Here is a 19380-nt window from a genome sequence, read left to right on the forward strand (position 1 = left end):
TTCTTCAACCTCTTCATAAACATAACCATATCTTCACCAAGTTCACCTGGAGTAGAGAAAGCAAGGACCCCAAAACCATATCCATGAGTTGAACATTTGTCCAAATATTTCTTTTGCTTGCGAGCAATAACATTGGCAATTGTAGCACCTGGGACAAAAACAGAACCATTGTTACCAGTAAAAGGGGAAACGCCTGTACGATCGAAGCAAACGTCTTGGAAATTCTCCCAATTATAAACCATAATGTCGGCAGGCCTCAAGGCAGCTCCATTATCTGATGTAAAGCCCATATCAACTTCCTTCTAGCTGCCACACCTGCTTTATAACAAATATCTGCCAAGACATCCCTAACCAAGTCATGCCTAAATTTAAGCCCCACCTCACTCGCACAGTGAAGTGCATGATCTCCAAAGACATCCATGTTCCTCTTACAACAAGAACAAACCTCAACCATGTTGAAAATGGGAATGCAAAGCCTATAACAAACCACAGCCCTAAACTGCCTAGGCCCAAGTACCTGGTTAAGCCCGCTGATAGATATAGCTTTAAGATAATCCTGAGTGCAGCTAAGCTTATTACTTTTCCAAAGAACAACATCCTGAACAGTCATGGGGAAATTATTAGGAATGTCCCTATTAACAACCTCGAAATACTGTACTGCCAAGGAGTGCATTGGACGGGGGGGGGGGGGAAATAGTATTAAGGTTGAAGGAGGACAAGCCACAAACCTGCATGAAGCTGAAATATAACATTATCATTAATGTTGAAAATTAAAGTGCAGTACCAAATTTAAATAACAAGAGGAATCAGTAAAGAGAGAAGCCAGAAAGATAGTACCTGGATGAAGCGTATCAATCCTTCCATGGGAGCAAGAAATAAAAAAAATAAAAACAAAAACAAAACTAATGTACAACAACGGTAGGGTCCTCCTGGGGGACCTTAATATCACCTTGTATAGGTTCTCCCATTAAGCGCTAAGTTTGGTGTCTTCATCCAGACGCTGGTAGAATTAGTCGCCGCATAAAATCATATAGCAATAGTCGAAACCTATGTGGGTCATCAAAACCAAATAAATCTACCAAAAATAAAAGGAATGCCAAGAAAATGAATAAATAAAACACACTCTTGTCTAGTTTCCTGTTTAAGACAACTAAATCTAGTTGTGGTTCGGGTTCAGTCTCTATGAAAGGGGCTAAATAAAAGATTTTCATTGTATGTGTTTCCTCATAGTTAGGATCTGGAGGATCAGGTTGTAAAGTCTGGAAATATTTAAATAAAAACTTATAAGCACATAATAATAAACTGAATAATTACGGATCCTCTAAGTCAATCTTATTTGACTGACACAAATGACCATTATGAAAGTGGTGGTCATTCTTAAGAAAATGCGTCGACGATTTTACTTTCCTAAAATAATTAGGTTTAGTTATAAAAACTATATAACGAAACATTTCAAATTGAGATACTCCCATATTAGGTAAATAAAATTTTGGTGGGACAACAAAGTCAATTATGGTATCATGGACCGGATTAACCACATTAACCATAAGATGGGTTACTATCAACTGAGTTTCTTTTTGGACATAACTAGGTTCAGGAAAACGTGCATGAAGATAGTCTCTTAAGATGGTCGAGGGACATAGGTCAAGTCCTAGGTTAGGAACCTTTACAAGAGTCAAGGGTAAACCACAGGGAGAATGATATACACCCCCAAACTTCGAATTGTCAATATCCTTTGATAAACTAGTCACAATTTTCTTAATTTCTAAATTATCAGATTTAGAAAAATGGTTTTGCTATTTCTTATAGGTTGTAATCATGTGGTTCTGCATTTATATAATCCTCAGCAGGGACTATTGTTTCCGAATCTCTAGACTCTAAAACGTTTTTCTCGGGATGAACTCTTTTTTCTAAACCATTATCAGCTTCATAAACACAATGATAAACTACACCATCTAACACAATGGTATCCCTCTTCAAATCCTCATCCTTTTAAATAGGTGAATAATAATTAATATTACTAGGATTTGAACTAGAAACAACATTATCATGATAAGGCTCAATTGATATAACAAATTCCTCATCATTATGACTATATATTTCAAATCCTCATTAACACTATTTTCATCCTCATTTAAAAGTGTAGTAAGTTCATTGACTAAAGCACTTAAAGATGCAATTCTTTCTTTCTTTTCTAAGACATATTTTTGTTCAGTTTCAATTGATTGATCGAGCATTTCAATTAATTGATCGAGCCTATCATTCAAAGAATTAATCGAAGAATTGATGACAGTTTCATTAATTGGTGCAGTTTCAATGAAACGCTGGAGGACATCTTCTAGAGAAACAATTTTTTCATGAGAATGATTAGTTTGCAAAGAACATTCGTTATGACCATTATAATATTGTTCAGTTTCTCATTTGTATGATTTATGCACGTGCGAATAATAACTGGGATCACCATGCTATGAACCATAACCTTCGGAAGGTCGGTAGTGGTCCCAAGTACTATCCACACTATAATAATGTCCATTTTCAAATTCGGTCGGAAAATCATTGTACTAGTCTTTATAATACCAGCTCGACATTTTCAAGGAACATGCAAATACAAGGTTCACTAATTTAGGTAAGCTTGGGGTTACCTTTAGCAATTATGTACCTACGGTCAACGACTGGTCAACGGTACAAGGCTAAGGCTTGTGGTGTTTCGGATGATAACGCCCAGAGGGTTCACCGTACTAAACCACGAGTTTTCCTAAAATCGGTGACGGAAGATGCAAATTAAATAATACAATATTTACAAATAAAATAAAAAGAAACCTAGTCTAATTATGTACGAATGAAGAAAAATTCATAATTTAAATATTTACAAAAAGACACTAATAAATTTTTTTTACTATATACAATAAAAAGAATATAAAATCTTGGGTTATTATACTTACCTTTTTGGCTGTGTATTCCACTTTCCTAATTTTATTTCAATAAAAATATGCACACCAAAAATACAAGAAAAGTACCCAAAGACATAAAATAGAAAAAATAAAATAAATAAAATAAGTAAATATACAAGCAAAATATTTACAAAAGAAAGTCTAACACCTAACCTAAAGGAAAGTCCGCGTCGGCGGCGCCAAAAATTGATGTAGTTTTGATTATGGTAAGAAAGGGATTGGATTCTCGGACTTTTATAAAGATTTGTTTCAAGATTAACTAAAGAAACACTAAGACAAACTAATTAAATTTTGATTTTTGATACCAAAGAAAGGTGAACCTAGGGTTTTGTATTCCACTACTTCCGACGCTTGTAAAATTAACAATTTATTATCTCAAACAATTACTCATAAGATACTCAAAACCATATTGAATCCAATCTCATGTTTTGGAAGATAAAACTTGTAAACTTAATTATGCGACTTTCGTCGTTACACAAAAATATAACCTCCTTCGCTTATAAAAGATCGGTAGCTAAACTACCCAAAACAATTAAAATTAAGCGTTTATTGAATATAAATTATTAGTCATGAATAACACAAATAATAGAGTAATTATTATCTAAAAGATAAAGATATTTTAGTTCAAAAATATTTTATCCTCCAAAACCTTAGAAAGTAATTTAGCTACTCATGAATCGAAGAATGGAGTAAAATTGATTAATCATTCTATTGAAAATAATCAAATTTGATTACAACGATATTTAGTCGCTAAAGGTCTTTCGCGACTGAGTTCTGCTCAGCTACTCCTATTGCTAAAGGTCTTCCGTTGTAGAATAAAATACGATATATGGCTTCTGTTGTTGATTAACGATAGCTTCTGCGACTACCTGTATCAGGTGTTTGTTCTTCGTGTTCTAACATCAGCAAAACAAGATTTATGTAACTCTCACAGGGGTTAGTCCACGAGTGAGTTGGTTGGGGGGGGGGGGGGGGGGGGGTGGTAATGTATTTTGAATCTTGGGGATTTTGAGGGAGTGTAAGAGAGTATAGGGATTTTGAGAGAGTTTGGTGTTTTGAGTGTAGGGAGTTTGAAAGACTCTCCCAAAATCTCTACTCTTTTGAGAGATTTGGAGTGAGGCAAAAATACACTGTAAACTCCCTACAACTCCCAAAAAAAAACTAACTCCCTATCATTCTAGTTTTTACCACTAACAGGGAGTTTAAAAGATTCTTTCAAACTCCCCCACGACTAACATGGTTTTCTAGGGAGTTTGAGAGACTCTTCTGAACTCTCCCACGACTAACGGGGATTTTGAGAGACTCATTCGAACTCCCCTACGACTAACGGGGATTTTGAGAGACTCATTCGAAGTCCCCCACGACTAACGGGAAAAAACCAGCTACACCCAACTCCCCCAACTCCCTTGAGGACTAATACCCTGTCAGTTCATACGATTCTAAGAAACTATTCTTCTCCAAACTCTCTGTATCCCTTCTCTTCATCCCAATCACCTTATTTATACTCAACAGGCGTAAAAAATCTTCTCATATCACCTCCAAATCTCTCACAGTAAAGAGAGAATATTTTCTTTCTTTCACTCCATATTACGTGATTTTCTTCTATTTTCTTCTCTACACGCGCATGTAACTATCTAACATAATCCAACACGATGCTATAAGACTTTTGAATGAGTTAAAATACTTTTAACCACACTCAATCTTCCTAAATTTAGAAAATCATACCCAATAAAGCTCTTCTTCTCTATTTTACTTAAAGTACGTGGAAATTTCCTTTTTCTTCGAATCCAAGACTTTTACCAAGCATGTTTGAATGAAACTGGCCTAAACCAATAATAATCCTTCATTGAGTCTCACCCAAGACTCCCCAAAATTCTGCCAGCAACTATCACAGATAAACCCGAGAATGCTTAAACATACTGTTTTCTTCGAATCTGATTATTAAGCCCAACTGGATCGAATAACACCACCACAGAATCCCTGTTTATTTGATACAAGTCAACACAAATGATTTGATCCATTGAATCTCTCTCAAATAACTTCAAATATCGAACCCTAATATTGTCAGGACTGGTTTAATTCAAATCCACGACTCTAGCCAATTCCAATCGAAACAGAACCCATTACCAGTCCTATTAGGATGAAAGAAAGATACCCAAATGATTACATCGATTGAATCTCAGGAGAACCCCTTCAAATCTTCAACCCTAAATATGTTGCCTTAAAACCCAATTTTCCTGCCTTCTCTAAATTCAAATTGTTGAAGAAGGTTACTCCTTATCCAAAAACTAGGGGTGGGTATAGTAATTGGGGTGCCTTTTATCCATTCTTAGAGTGGAAATGGTAAATTTTTTGGGTGCCTTTATCAACTACTTCGGGTGCCGTTAACAAATTTCCGGGGAGCCTTTAGTAATTCTCTCGTAGAGGTGCAAATACCACTTTTTGAGATAATTTCTCCGCACATGTTTATTTCTCCAAATAACCTACAAAAACATAAACTACAAAAATAAATACAAAAATAGGTACTAAACATATAGAAAATCGAGATCAAAATAGACATATAAATGCGTCTATCAACTCTCAGATCTTCGCTTAAATTGTCATACAGATTGTGGTTCTGAATGTAATTAGTCATTTGCGTATAATTTGTTGAAGGCACCCCTCTTTGTAGTTGAATCTCAGGTTTCAGATTCTCATAGTTAGTTCACTGCTTATCACGAAGGGTTTCCTGAATTACCATATATGTTATGAAGAATTATGCAATTGAGCATAGTGATGCGATTTTTAATTTGTCGTTGTTGTAAATAGGATTCGAACTCTGAGACTTGTGAAGATTAAATTTAAAGGTTTAATGAAAATAATAAAAGAGAGAGTTACTGGGTCTAGGATTCCATCGCATTCATAACTTAAGGCTCAATTATTTATTCTCAACCATTATCGCTCAATCAATAAAATAACATCGACTCTTATTTTGCCAAGGTATATTCTCAAAATATTAGTTATAAATCGTAAGCATGGGACATCAAACATCTAAGAAAGCATGACCCATCAAATAAAATGATAACTAATTAATTCAAATCATAATTCTATTTTAATTAGTGCAAAAGTCATATAGAAAATAAAATAAATTCACCCTTGTATGAAGTTCGACTTCCTACGTCGACCCATTGTTGGGGTTTAGATTCTCATAATGAAAACACACTCAAAAATATAATTCATAGATCAAATGGTGTTTTTATTGAAGAAAACTAATATTACAATGAAACTGCAACGATGTATTGGCGTTACAGAAGTCACTGTAACAAGAGTTGTTGCAAATTCAAAATAGTGTGCCATACTGACTGTTACGAGTACTGTTTATAAACGACAGTTCTCTGCGACAGTCGGTAAGCGTCTAAAGTTCATCTTTTTCTTCTCTGCAGCAGCAGAGAAGTTGTTCTGCAACTCTCTATTCTTCCCCCCAAACTCTCGATAGATTCTCTTTGGTCCCCAAGACACTCTTTTATACCCAACAGAACCGTAATAACTCGTAATCAATGCTTGAAATCTTCCCCATCAAGGGATTATTCTCGGGAATATTTTCTCCTTTTATTCTTACCATGTTACGGGATTTGATTCTCTTTCACGCGTCTTTGGCAGGTAAACGCACTCCAATGTCATGTTTGAACAAGTCCACTGAAGAGTTAAACACACAGTCTTTCCAAAGATATAATCGGATAAATCCGAGAAAACTTCTTCACTCTGTTTCCGTGTATTTGCACGTTCCTTTCCATTTATACCGAAACTAAACATGTCACCTGCCCTGTATCGTCTCAGTCAACGATTACCAATTCAACTCTCACCGAAACTCCTCCAATAAAAGAAACAGAACCCGATACTTTCACTGCCCTGTTTTACGAGATAAATATGGAAACTTCCACTTTCTTCCATTCCACGACAATTACCAGCCCTGTTTTGATACAATAGGATATTCCCAATCAAACTGCGACAAAAACTCCAACCAAACATCCAGAAATTCTCCAACAGAATCTTCCATGTTTCGAACCAAATACCCGAGAGCCTTTTTAATCCCAAACTTGATTATCTAGCCAAATCTAGTTGATCCAAAGTACCATACCATCCCTGTTATGCTCTAACAGGTCCATGCAAGCCAAAATCCTCGATTGAATCTCTCTCAAAAACCTTCAAAAATCCAGCCCTAATTCTGCCGTGAACCAGTAAAATTTTCCTGCCAAAACTTAATTTGAATTTGGGAAGATGACCTCCCCTATCCTGTACAGATGTGTGAATAACAGGTTCCGTCCTAGGGTGCAAATAGCAGAGAAGGTGCCCCTTAGTTATTGAGGTGCCCCTTATCCAAAGCTGAGAGTCCGAATAACACGTGTCCTCCGGGTGCAAATAACATTTTTCGAGTCGATTCTCCACAAGAGCTTATTCTTCCAAAAACAACTAAAACAAGTTTATTAGTGATAAAATGAGTCCCATCTAATGTATTTATGGGTGAAAATGCGTTGCACTTTCGTGCTCATCAAATTCCCGCACACTTACATTTTGCTAGTCCTCGAGCAAAACATAAGAAGACCCGCTACACAGCTGGTCATATAATAAGAGAGAGAGAGACCCGCTACACAGCTGGTCTTAATTTTTTTTTGGTTAGACCCGCTACACAGCTGGTCATAACATGCAAGAAAAAAAAATAAAAGACCCGCTACACAGCTGGTCATAACCCTAACATTTTTTTTGAGACCCGCTACACAGCTGGTCATAACCCTAACAATTTATTTTTTTTTGTTAGACCCGCTGAACAACTGATCATTCATTCCTTTTTTTTTTTTAGATCCGCTACACAGCTGATCATGATTTGCAAAAAAACATTCCTGAAAAAAGTAAAGTATAAAGTTAACCACTCCCCCACATTTAAACATTACATTGTCCTCAATGTAATTGAGTCATCCAACATAAAAATTAAGATGGGAAATTCATAATATTGAAAAAGTAAACGAAAACATAAAAAATAAAATAAATATACCTACTGGAATGTACAGAAACAGATCCCCAAAAATTAACAGCCTGAAAATTTAGGGATCAACCTAGAATACAGTATTTACAAACGACAGCTTCACAATTATGTTATCAAAATATGGTGACACTGAAACTGTCAGAAATAAAGGATTACCCCCAAAGCTAGTTTTTAGTTCACATGGAACTGAGTATAGAACAAAATATGGGGATACTATTGGGACTGGGAAGATATCAATTGGCTCATGCACGGTATCAGAAACAGGCAAGTCCTCTGGGTATTTGGATGCAAAGTGATCCAACAAAATTTTAGAAGCATACAATTCTAACCCTAAATTAAGTAACTTTTGGAAGTCTAGGGGTCTAGAAAAAACCTCTAAGTCGGGTGAATGATCTTGCGAGATAGGTTCATCTATGGAATTAGAAAAATCATCTACACAATCATCCACAGGGTCATCTATATGTTTTGTATGGAACAGGGAGTCACTACAAGACTGATCATCATCATCATTAAATAATTTTTGGCATTCCAGAATTCTCAGTCTTTGTTCCAAACTAGGTGGTGTGTATTTGTAATACTTCTCATATATCATTAGAGGCGATTCTTCACTTACCTCATCTGGAGGAGAAACTCCATACCGTTGCCTATGCTTATATTCAGCAAGCGTCATCTCAGATGAGGTTGCATGATAATTTGAATTTGTACGCTTATATTCCGCCAGCGTCATCTTAGGTGACGTCTCCTCAGAAGAAGTCATCATCCTCAAAAAGTCCCTGGTAAGAAATACAAAAAGAAACGCATAAAAAGGAAAAAAAACCTAAAAATTAATCTAAAAACAAATCTGCGTCGGCGGCGCCAAAAATTGATGCGAGTTTTAATTTGTCGTTGTTGTAAATAGGATTCGAACTCTAAGACTTGTGAAGATTAAATTTAAAGGTTTAATGAAAATAATAAAAGAGAGAGTTACTGGGTCTAGGATTCCATCGCATTCATAACATAAGGCTCAATTATTTATTTTCAACAATTATCGCTCAATCAATAAAATAATATCGACTCTTTTCCAAGGTAGATTCTCAAAATATTAGTTATAAATCGTAAGCATGGGACATCAAACATCTAAGCAAGCATGACCCATCAAATAAAATGATAACTGATTAATTCAATCATAATTCTATTTTAATTAGTGCAAAAGTCATATAGAAAATAAAATAAATTCACCCATGTATGAAGTTCGGCTTCCTCCGTGGACCAAGTGTTGAGGTTTAGCTTCTCATAATGAAAACACACTCAAAAATATAATTCATAGCTCAAATAGTATTTTTATTAAAGAAAACTAATATTACAATGAAACTGCAACGCTGTATTGGCGTTACAGAAGTCACCGTTACAAGAGTTGTTGCAAATTCAAAATAGCTTGCCAAACTGACTGTTACGAGTACTGTTTATAAACGACAGTTTTCTGCGACAGTCGGTAAGCGTCTAAAGTTCTTCTTTTTCTTCTCTGCAGCAGCAGAGAAGTTGCTCTACAACTCTCTATTATCCCCCCCGAACTCTCGATAGATTCCCTTTGGTCCCCAAGACACTCTTCTATACCCAACAGAACCGTAATAACTCGCATTCAATGCTTGAAATCTTCGCCATCAAGGGATTATTCTCCGGAATATTTTCTCCTTTTATTCTTACCATGTTACTGGATTTGATTCTCTTTCACGCGTTTGTGGAAGGTAAACACACTCCAATGTCGTGTTTGAACAAGTCCACTGAAGAGTTAAATACACAGTCTTTCCAAAGATATAATCGGATAAATCCGAGAAAACTTCTTCACTCTGTTTCCGTGTATTTGCACGTTCCTTTCCATTTATACCGAAACTAAACACGTCACCTGCCCTGTATTGTCTCGGTCAACGATTACCAATTCAACTCTCACCGAAACTCCTCCAATAAAAGAAACAGAACCCGATACTTTCACTGCCCTGTTTTACGAGATAAATATGGAAACTTCCACTTTCTTCCATTCCACGACAATTACCAACCCTGTTTTGATACAATAGGTTATTCCCAATCAAACTGCGACAAAAACTCCAACCAAACATCCAGAAATTCTCCAACAGAATCTTCCATGTTTCGAACCAAATACCCGAGAGCCTTTTTAATCCCAAACTTGATTATCTAGCCAAATCTAGTTGATCCAAAGTACCATACCATCCCTGTTATGCTCTAACAGGTCCATGCAAGCCAAAATCCTCGATTGAATCTCTCTCAAAAACCTTCAAAAATCCAGCCCTAATTCTGCCGTGAACCAATAACATTTCCTGCCAAAACTTAATTTGAATTTGGGAAGATGACCTCCCCCTATCCTGTACAAGTGTGCGAATAGCAGGTTCCGTCCTGGGATGCAAATAGCAAAGAAGGTGCCCCTTAGTAATTGAGGTGCCCCTTATCCAAAGCTGAGAGTCCGAATAACACGTGTCCTCCGGGTGCAAATAATATTTTTCGAGTCAATTCTCCACAAGAGCTTATTCTTCCAAAAACAACTAAAACAAGTTTATTAGTGATAAAATGAGTCCCAGCTAATGTATTTATGGGCGAAAATGTGTCGCACTTTCGTGCTCATCACATAGTCTTGTGCATTTCACGAGGTCTCAACCCACGATATGGCCCACAAATGATATCAAACTTCCTCTTTGAAGTTCCAAGATAATACATATGTACTGTACTGATGCCCGTTGATTATGAAACGTACTTGGGGACAAATTCCATACTTCAGATCTTCAAACAAAGACGACTTGTGAAAAATATTAATATCATTTTGTGAACCTGGAATACCAAAAAAAGTGTGTCATATCCAACAATCATAAGAAGCAACAGCTTTAATGATAAAAATTGGTTTCAGATAATAACCTTATATTGACCGACCCAATAAACATGGCATTCTTTCCATACTTAATGCATAGCATTCCTGGGAATCCCCTTTCCTCACTCTCCCTCAATATTAGTTTAACATCTTCCTCGGTTAGTTTTCGTAATTATGTTGGACCAAAATGATTAACCATTACTTCACAAAATAATGAAAGGTAAGTGAAAGAAGTTGTTTTACCCATATGAAGGTACTCATCGTTCGCATCCGCTAGTTTTCCATAACATATAATCCTTAAAGCTGAAGTAAGTTTTTGTTCAGGACTATGACCTTTAATGTTCAATGCATCAAACTAATAATTAAATTGAGGTTCTACTCAACAAAGCTATTCAATAATCTTTTTCACCAGATGCCGAGGCATGCCGAATCGACCTTGAAAATTTTGATCAGAGTACACACAATTAGAAAGAAAATAATCGTACATCAGCTTCTGGTGGTAAAATTCCCCCCCTCGATACACATATCTTCTTTGAAATACTTCTTTTGGCTCTGGAACTCTAGGTATTTGACACGAATGTACGAGCATCAAAGTGTCAATTAGTTTATTATCTTCAACTTCTTCATCGTAAAGTTCTTGCAACCTCCTCTGATGCATTTGTTTTTGTAATGTAAACCATTCCTCTCCTTGCTGGATCTCGCCATTGATGATTATGAAATTTAAAATTACGGATACAAATACAAAAATAGGTAAAATATATGTATAAGTAAGTGAGAGTGATTTGAAGAAGTATATGGGCATATATATAGGAAAAAAAAGGTGGGAAATAGTCGTTGAGCAATATAGTGTCAAACGAGCATTATAAGGAAAATCGAGCGATGAATTTTTTGACGCCATCGATATTTACATTATCGCCAGCGTTTTAGTGAATTTCGTTCGTTAAGAACTCCGTCGCTCTGCAGTTTTCCCATAGTAACGCAATTCATTTTCCATGCCACCTGGTATGTCAAACAGTTTTTTTTTAACCATGTACATAGAAATATGCTTTAAGGGATCCGACCTTTCTTTTTAAATCAAATAGCCTCAAACACAATTAATATAAAAAAAAATTACACATAGATATGTGTACCCTCCTTATGTCCTTTAGTAGAATTTGTGTCACAAAATCATGGGTCATGTATAAGGTTATGTGTTGATTGGTTGATGAAATCCTACACTTGGTTGCATTTTTTCGAACCAGTCGTATTATGATAACATTGTCAAAATTGATGTTATCCTCCTTTTATTTTGCTCTCATCCACTTGATCATGAAATTTTTATTTTATTTTCACAAAATTGGTCAAAAAGACCAAAAATGAAAAATCCTGGGTGAAATAGATTCTTAGCTTTTGATATTGTTCATATAGCCAAAAGTCAGAAATATATTGTTTATATAGCCAATTTGGATATTTCACCCAGGAAAATTAAAACAAAAAAATATGTGTTACCTAAAATACCCCCGAACTTTTTAAACTCTTCTTTTCAAAGAGAATTTCTTTCTCTTTTCATAACTCCTCGTCCCTGAGCTCCTGAGAATTCCTCACCTGCAGAATTCGATCGAAAATTCAGAGCTCGTGTATTCTTTTTTTCATATCTGGTTGATCAATCATGATGATTAACGATTCTTGAATCGAAGATTAGATTACTCCACTTTCAAGTCATCTAATATCATCAACAACCAGTAACACAAATCAGTAAGTTTCAAGTTTCAATTAATCCAATTTTGATTTCGTTTTTGTCTAATTCTTTGTAATGCATATCTGGATATGTCGATTTTGAAGTTTCTTTATCAATTATTATGGGATTTTTGACTATCTTTTGGTTTTAGTTGTTGATTTTGATTATCTAGGGTTCTACTAATAACCAATTATATTTTGGTTTTAGTTGGTGCATGTAAACGTGATTATTTGTTTATATCCAATCGATTGATTGTTTAAACCTGCTGAAACAATATACACAGATTCAAACCAAATTGATTAAAGTGATAACAGAAAATGGGCTAGATGATGGATGAAACTAGATGTTAACTGAGATATGAAACTAGATGATGGATGAACTGAGAGATAAGCTCCCATTGAAGAATCTGATTACGAGAAAATCAATCAGAGACTTCCAGAATGCGAAAGGACAATAAAATCTTGTGGTAATTCCTTGTTTTCTAATGTTGTTCGTAGTCTATTAAACGTATTCCGTATGTCTCATATTTACCTCATTTTCAGCTGTAGAAGGCGAAGTCGAATGCCTCAGAGCTTAATCCACGTGCAATTCGATATTCAATAGTATCCTCAACATTGCTGGAGATATCAATGTAAGGAAAGCCTTTTGGTTTGATTATTGCGCTTATGCCTTCGTTTGTTGTTTGACTGAATTTGAACTTGATGAATTTTTTTATTGGTCTTCAGTACTATGACATAAGGAAGCAATGTGAAGGAATCCTCTGTTATGATTTTTCCAACTTGGAGAAATTTCTGAATCTGAAATCTGTCAGGCAAGCTCTTGGAGTTGGCAACATTGAATTCATCTCATGCAGCCCTACTGTGTACTCCAAAATGCAAGCTGACTGGATGAAGAATCTAGAAGTTGGTATCCCAGCTCTTCTTAATGATGGCATCCAATTACTAGCTTATCTCGGGGAGTATGACTTGATATGCAACTGGCTTGGTAAGTGCGCTATTGTGCTGAACTCAGAATTCCACTTTTTGTGACTTTTAATTGGAAAAGTATCACATTTTAAACAATATACACAGATTCAGTCAGTTTAATATGATTTTTTCTTTTTGTGTTTGTTTTGTTTCGTATCAGGTGAAACTATTGAGAATTGACATTGGTTTTTGGAAAAGCTAAGAACTATCTTGGGTCCTCGTATACTAACTATTATTTAGGATCGCCATGAGGGTTTGATCCAAGGGATTCATGATGTTTTTCCAACTTTCCTTCATTTTTGGTGTTACCAGCATTTGAAGAATAATGTCCGCGGTAAAACCAACAAGAAAAACGGAGAGCATGGTGATGCGATGGATTTGTTCAAACAATGTTTCTATTCATCAACGCATGAAGGATTTCATCAAGGTATGCAAAAGTTGAAGGATATGGGATGTGATGGTTTTCACAAATTCTTAAGTGACCTTCCAGTGGAATGTTGGTCCAATGCACATTGTCTTGGCTATCGTTATGGCGACATGTGTTCAAACATTGCAGAGTCGTTCAACTCTTGGATTAAGGAAGCAAAAGGTATGCCTATTGCAACACTTGTTAACTAGATTAGACTTAAAATTATGGATCAGATGAGTAAAAGGAAGTTGAAGGGGGAGAAGTATAAAGGATTCATTGTCCCAGGCTAGAGAAAAAAGTAATGGCTTCCATTCGTGTTGGTGTCCAGTGGAGAATAACTAAGTCTGGTGACATGGAGTGGGAAGTTTTTGATGGAAAGCACACGCATGTTGTTCATAAAAACATATCTTATGGTATTATTTTTTCAAGTATTTCTCTTCAGTTTTATAGTATATATATTATAGTCTTATGTTGATTTAGTTTAATTGTACATTTCATTCAGTTTTCACTGTAAATTTTGAATGTTTGCGAAGATTCAAATTTAAATGTACAGGATGTAACCAGTTTCATCCTGCCTATTCTGGAAAAAATGAGATTTTTGGCCAGGATGTAACTGGTTTCATCCTTCACATTCTGACAGAAATACTATTTTTTCTAACCTGCACACTCTGAAAACAGTTTTTATACAGGCTAGGATGTAACCAGTTTCATCCAAGCCTGGTTACATTCTGACAAAAAATTGCAGTTTTATACAGGCTTGGATGTAACCAATTTCATCCAAGCCTCGTTACATTCTGACAAAAAATTACAGTTTTATACAGGCTAGGATGTAACCAGTTTCATCCAAGCCTGGTTACATTCTGACAAAAAAATCTTTTTTCAACCTGCAAATTTAATCATTTATGGCTAACATATTCAAACACAACTATCATGAAATTGAAGTATAGGCATTTTTCAGTAAAAAAGTTCATATTTTAATTAAGACGAATCCACGGATCACAAATTTATGCGAAGACATAGTCCAACAAAAAAAAAAGTACTTCCGTATGAACTACATTAATAAATTTTTTCTAAACAACCTAAAAACATCAAACTTTCCAGCAGCTATTTTCTCTGGCTTGTCTTCATCCATTTCGGCACCCACATCATCCACATTCCCTGTGCTAGACTCACCACTCACGCTCACATCATGCCTTTTCTTGGATTTTCTTTCAGCACCGGCACTCTTCTTACTCTCCTTGCTACTGCTTCCTGCAACAATTTGGATGAAACCAGTTAAGTCATATTTTAAATCTGTGGATGAAACTCAATTACATACCATCTTTAATGCTAGATGAAAATCATTTTCTGCAGGTATCAGATGAAACCCAATTTCATGCAATCCATCCAAAACATAACCAGATTCAATCCATAACATAGATTTTCATACAACAACCAAATTAAATCATGATATAATTTATTACCAAAATTCACAACATACAATACTATCATGCTAATAGTCTTATATTCAATATAGGATGTATCTTCAAACCTGAACTAAACTGGTTTCATCCAGTTTTAATCTGCTGAAAAAATATACACTGCAGATTAACACTGGATGAAACCAGTTCCATCCTGGTTAAACCTGCTGAAACAATTTGGATAACCAGATGACCCAATTTCACTTCAACCAATTTCACAGTGGAAATACTTAAATAACCAGATGCAAACCAGTTTCATAGCCAAAAGATACTAATTGAAATGAAAATAAAACAAGCAATTCAACACATTAATCTACTGAAATGAAAATAATAACAACCAATTCAACAATTTAATCATGCAATTCTGAAGTTAAGAACAAAACAGAGTTAGGGTTTGAAAACTTACGAATTCTAGGAGACATTATGTGGATCGATTGAAACCCTAACTCTTCCAATACACTAAAATGCTTGAAACCCTAATTCTCAGAAACCCCTCTTGTAGTGTTGATGGTGTTTAACAGACGGTGGATGAAACCAATTTCTGGTAGAGTTGATGGTGCTGAACCGGTTGATGAAACTGATTTCTGTTAGTGATGATTTGTTAGTAGACGGTGGAGGAAATCGATTTGGTATTTTCTGGTGACGATGAAGATGAACGTCGGTGGTTTGAAAATTCACAGAGTTTTGTGTTTGGAATCTCACAGAGTTTTTTGAGAAGATGAAGATGAGAGTTGGTTGTTCTGGTTTTTGTTAAAGAGTGCGATGGTTTTTATGAAGAGAAGGAGAACGTGCTGGACGAACGGTTACAAAAGGATAGTAAGGTCTCTCCACATTAAAAGATTTTTCTGGTCATTTGACCCAGGCCTAATTCCTACCTGTCCATATGGCCCAGAAAAGGTTCCCTTTTGACTATATAGCCCATTTCCTGTTTATTTTTATCATGACAATCCCATCGTAGATTTATCCATGTTTTTCAAAATTATGAGTGTCTACAACAATAACTGCAATCTATAAAATAGATCCACTCATAGACCGAGAATTTTGAACAAATTTAAAACCGACACTGATAATTTTTTGGTAGCTATGTGTCAATTTTAGTTATGTTCAGAAATTCTTGTTGTTTCAAAAAAAAAGTTAATTTAAAATTATTTGTTGTTATGATATATGAAGTTGCTTAATCAATACTCCTAATTTTTTTCCTATTTCTTTCTTGTTTCACCGAATATTTTTTTTGTTTTTTAATTATTCCTTCCGTCCACATTATACGGACAGAGGTCAGTATTTCTCATATTTTATTGAAGGATTAAGAGTAACAATTTAACATAAGGGGTCTAGAATGTAAGTATCATATATTTAACAACAACAAAATTGGTCAATATTAACCAACTTATCGGATACAACTGATAGAAAGATACTCTCTCCATTAATAATCTATAAATTTCTCTAATCAGCTTTGATTATCAAACTTTTATCTAGATGTTTTTAGTTATATATACTAGTATAACCCGCATGCGGGATGCGCCTGCCATTCCGTTTCAAAACCCGCAAAACATATCATTTTAGTTGCATCACCTGCCCTTTCATTAACAATTCACATTTGTTTCTGAACCGTCTTGCCCTTTCCGCAGTAGGACGCATCTGTACTCAGAGATATTTATGTTGCAGGTCCACATGATGACATTTATTTTAGTTTATTTTGTTATCTGAATCCACTAATCCATGGCAGTGTTTCTTGGGGTACTTCTTTCTCAGCATCCAGTTATTATCAACGATTCCTGTTTGCTTCATTATCTGAATCCCACTACTCGTGGCAGCATTTCTCACCTCTTTCTCTATCAGCATCCACTAATTGCTCAACTATTTTGGGGCTTCCGTGAATGAATATTGTATTGCCACTACTTTCTGCATTACCTTGAGAGTTACTGCTTCCTTTGCCACTCCGATCCAGTTTACCTACATCAGTTCGCTTATTAATTTGAAAAGATCTAAACTTGTAAATGTTACTGTGGTAGCAAAGTCATAAACAAAATTCAAAGTTGTTGTCTTTTCCCGCTCACTGATTCTTGTTTTCACCACCTCATATATTCTCTTCATATAATAAGCATTAAGCATTGGAACATCTTTGCTTACTTATCAATTATAGACATTGAGTCACATTCTTGTTTAGCCAAAATTCGTGCACTTGTAGTGGAACATCTCTTTGGCGCGTCAGCTCAATTAGTCTAGGGCTTCGACGAAAATGAGGGAGCTTGCCCTCCATTAATAGATCTGCATTTAAAATACAAAAACAAAAAGAAATCAAATTGGTACCGCTTTGTATCTTACTGACATTAGTTTAAACTAAATAGGAAGAAAACTAAACCTGGGTTAAGGAGCTGAAGTTTGCAGGAGATAGCTTATATAACGCGTGTGATTAAATTTCTATTTAGCATTTCCACAAACAGAAAATTCCAAACTGAAGGTATTAAGAGAAACCCAAAATGTTAGCTTTCAATTTAGGTCTAGAGTTCCTATAGTACCCTACGAACGGGCTCCAAACTTTGTACAGAGAAAACTAATTTCCATGCCCAATCCCACTGATGTGCTGATTTCGTATTTCTGCACTTTCAACATCGATTAGTATAGGCGTGCTGAATTCTTGGCTAAAAAACGCACCATGGAAGATGCTTATTGTAGTAATTTATTTATCTCAACTACCGGCACCACAAACCATAGACTTCTTTAATCTCAAGGACATAACCATCTATTCTTCATTGTTCAGTTGCTTGAGAACTTAGTTCATATACACCCCAATACAACCAACATAAGGGCCTAGCTTTGCAGCTGGCACTTAATCATGATTTCAAGAGAGTACGAAGTCACTACTTACCCATATCAGCTGAATCACCAGTCATGATTTTACTCTCTCGAAAATCCCAATCAGTTCCTTTTGATTCGCAGCAAGAAACCCCACTTTTCTTGCAGCAGTAACACTTAAAATCAAATTTTTCATTCACATCTGAAGAACTACCCCGCAACAATTTCAGCCAAAACCCACTGCTAGAGGAAAACCACCACTGCTTTAACAAAGAGATGCTGAGATAGTTACCATCTCCTTCCTTTCCCTTAAACCCTCTCAACTGAGCAGTATTCAACATTCAATATTCCCCTGAAATGAATGAAACCTAAAAAAATTATGAAGACAACTTGTTTATTCCACTACACAGGTGCTTGGCATTTTCACGAACAGTTAAAGCTCACAAACTGTTTGTGAAGAAGTAACACAATTTTATCAAAATTTGTAATGAATATTTTTATGAAATCATTTTTATAACAGAATTACTAAGCACAACAAAAACGTTAGCTGAATTTTAGTTCACTAAATTGACTATCCAAGTGTTCAATCTTAAAATCAAAATTGATATGAAATCGAAAAGAAAAGAACGTGTATTTACCCGGTGATTGTGTTGATGCTGGTTAAGATGGTGCTGATGGTGTTTCTGGTTACGGTAGTTAGTGGTGGTGGTGGCGGCTCAATCGATTCAGAAGTGGTGAAGATAGTGTTAAACTGTCAATGGTAATTTTGTGGTAGTGGTGTAGAATGAAGAGAACGAATTTGGTACTGGTGGTGGTGGTGAATTTGAATGAGAAGTTAAAGAAGGTTGAAGGAGGATGACGGTGGTGATTCTCCTTCAATGTTGGCTGGTTTCGTTTAGTTTCAGATTCGAGTTTGAGATTCAGAAACGAAGAAGAGGGCGGTGGTGGTAGCGGTGGTGGTGACACTCAAACAGGATGAAACTGGAGGTGGAGGGTGGTGGATGGTGGTGGTGTTTTTTTTTTTGTTTCTTTGGTTTTCAGATTTCACCTAAGAATTTCAGATTGAGCAGGAGCTGAAACAAAAACACGGGAGGAAGAATTGAAGTCGAATATGACCTTGAAGTTTTAAAACATTTACAAAAGTTTTACACTCAAAACAAATCACAGAAGGGTAGTCGAGGTATTTCATTGTCAATTGAAAATTTTGG

The 19380-nt window shown here is 35.6% G+C and overlaps 1 long non-coding RNA gene across 3 annotated transcripts; it reads right to left on the minus strand.

Annotated features, from left to right (window-relative positions):
- Window positions 1-16692: 16692 nt before the first annotated feature.
- LOC113313750 lies at window positions 16693-19185 on the minus strand. Of its 3 annotated transcripts, XR_003342015.1 has the most exons (4): window positions 18811-19185; window positions 17739-18524; window positions 17507-17644; window positions 16693-17329 (listed from the first exon to the last, which is right to left on the minus strand). It is a non-coding gene; the product is annotated as an uncharacterized LOC113313750 (long non-coding RNA). The 3 variants fall into 3 exon arrangements; XR_003342014.1 differs by having other exon boundaries at window positions 16693-17644; XR_003342016.1 differs by having other exon boundaries at window positions 16693-17644; window positions 17739-18540.
- Between the last annotated feature and the right edge of the window lie 195 nt (window positions 19186-19380).

Source organism: Papaver somniferum, chromosome 9 (assembly GCF_003573695.1).
Source record: "Papaver somniferum cultivar HN1 chromosome 9, ASM357369v1, whole genome shotgun sequence".
Lineage (NCBI taxonomy): Eukaryota > Viridiplantae > Streptophyta > Magnoliopsida > Ranunculales > Papaveraceae > Papaver > Papaver somniferum.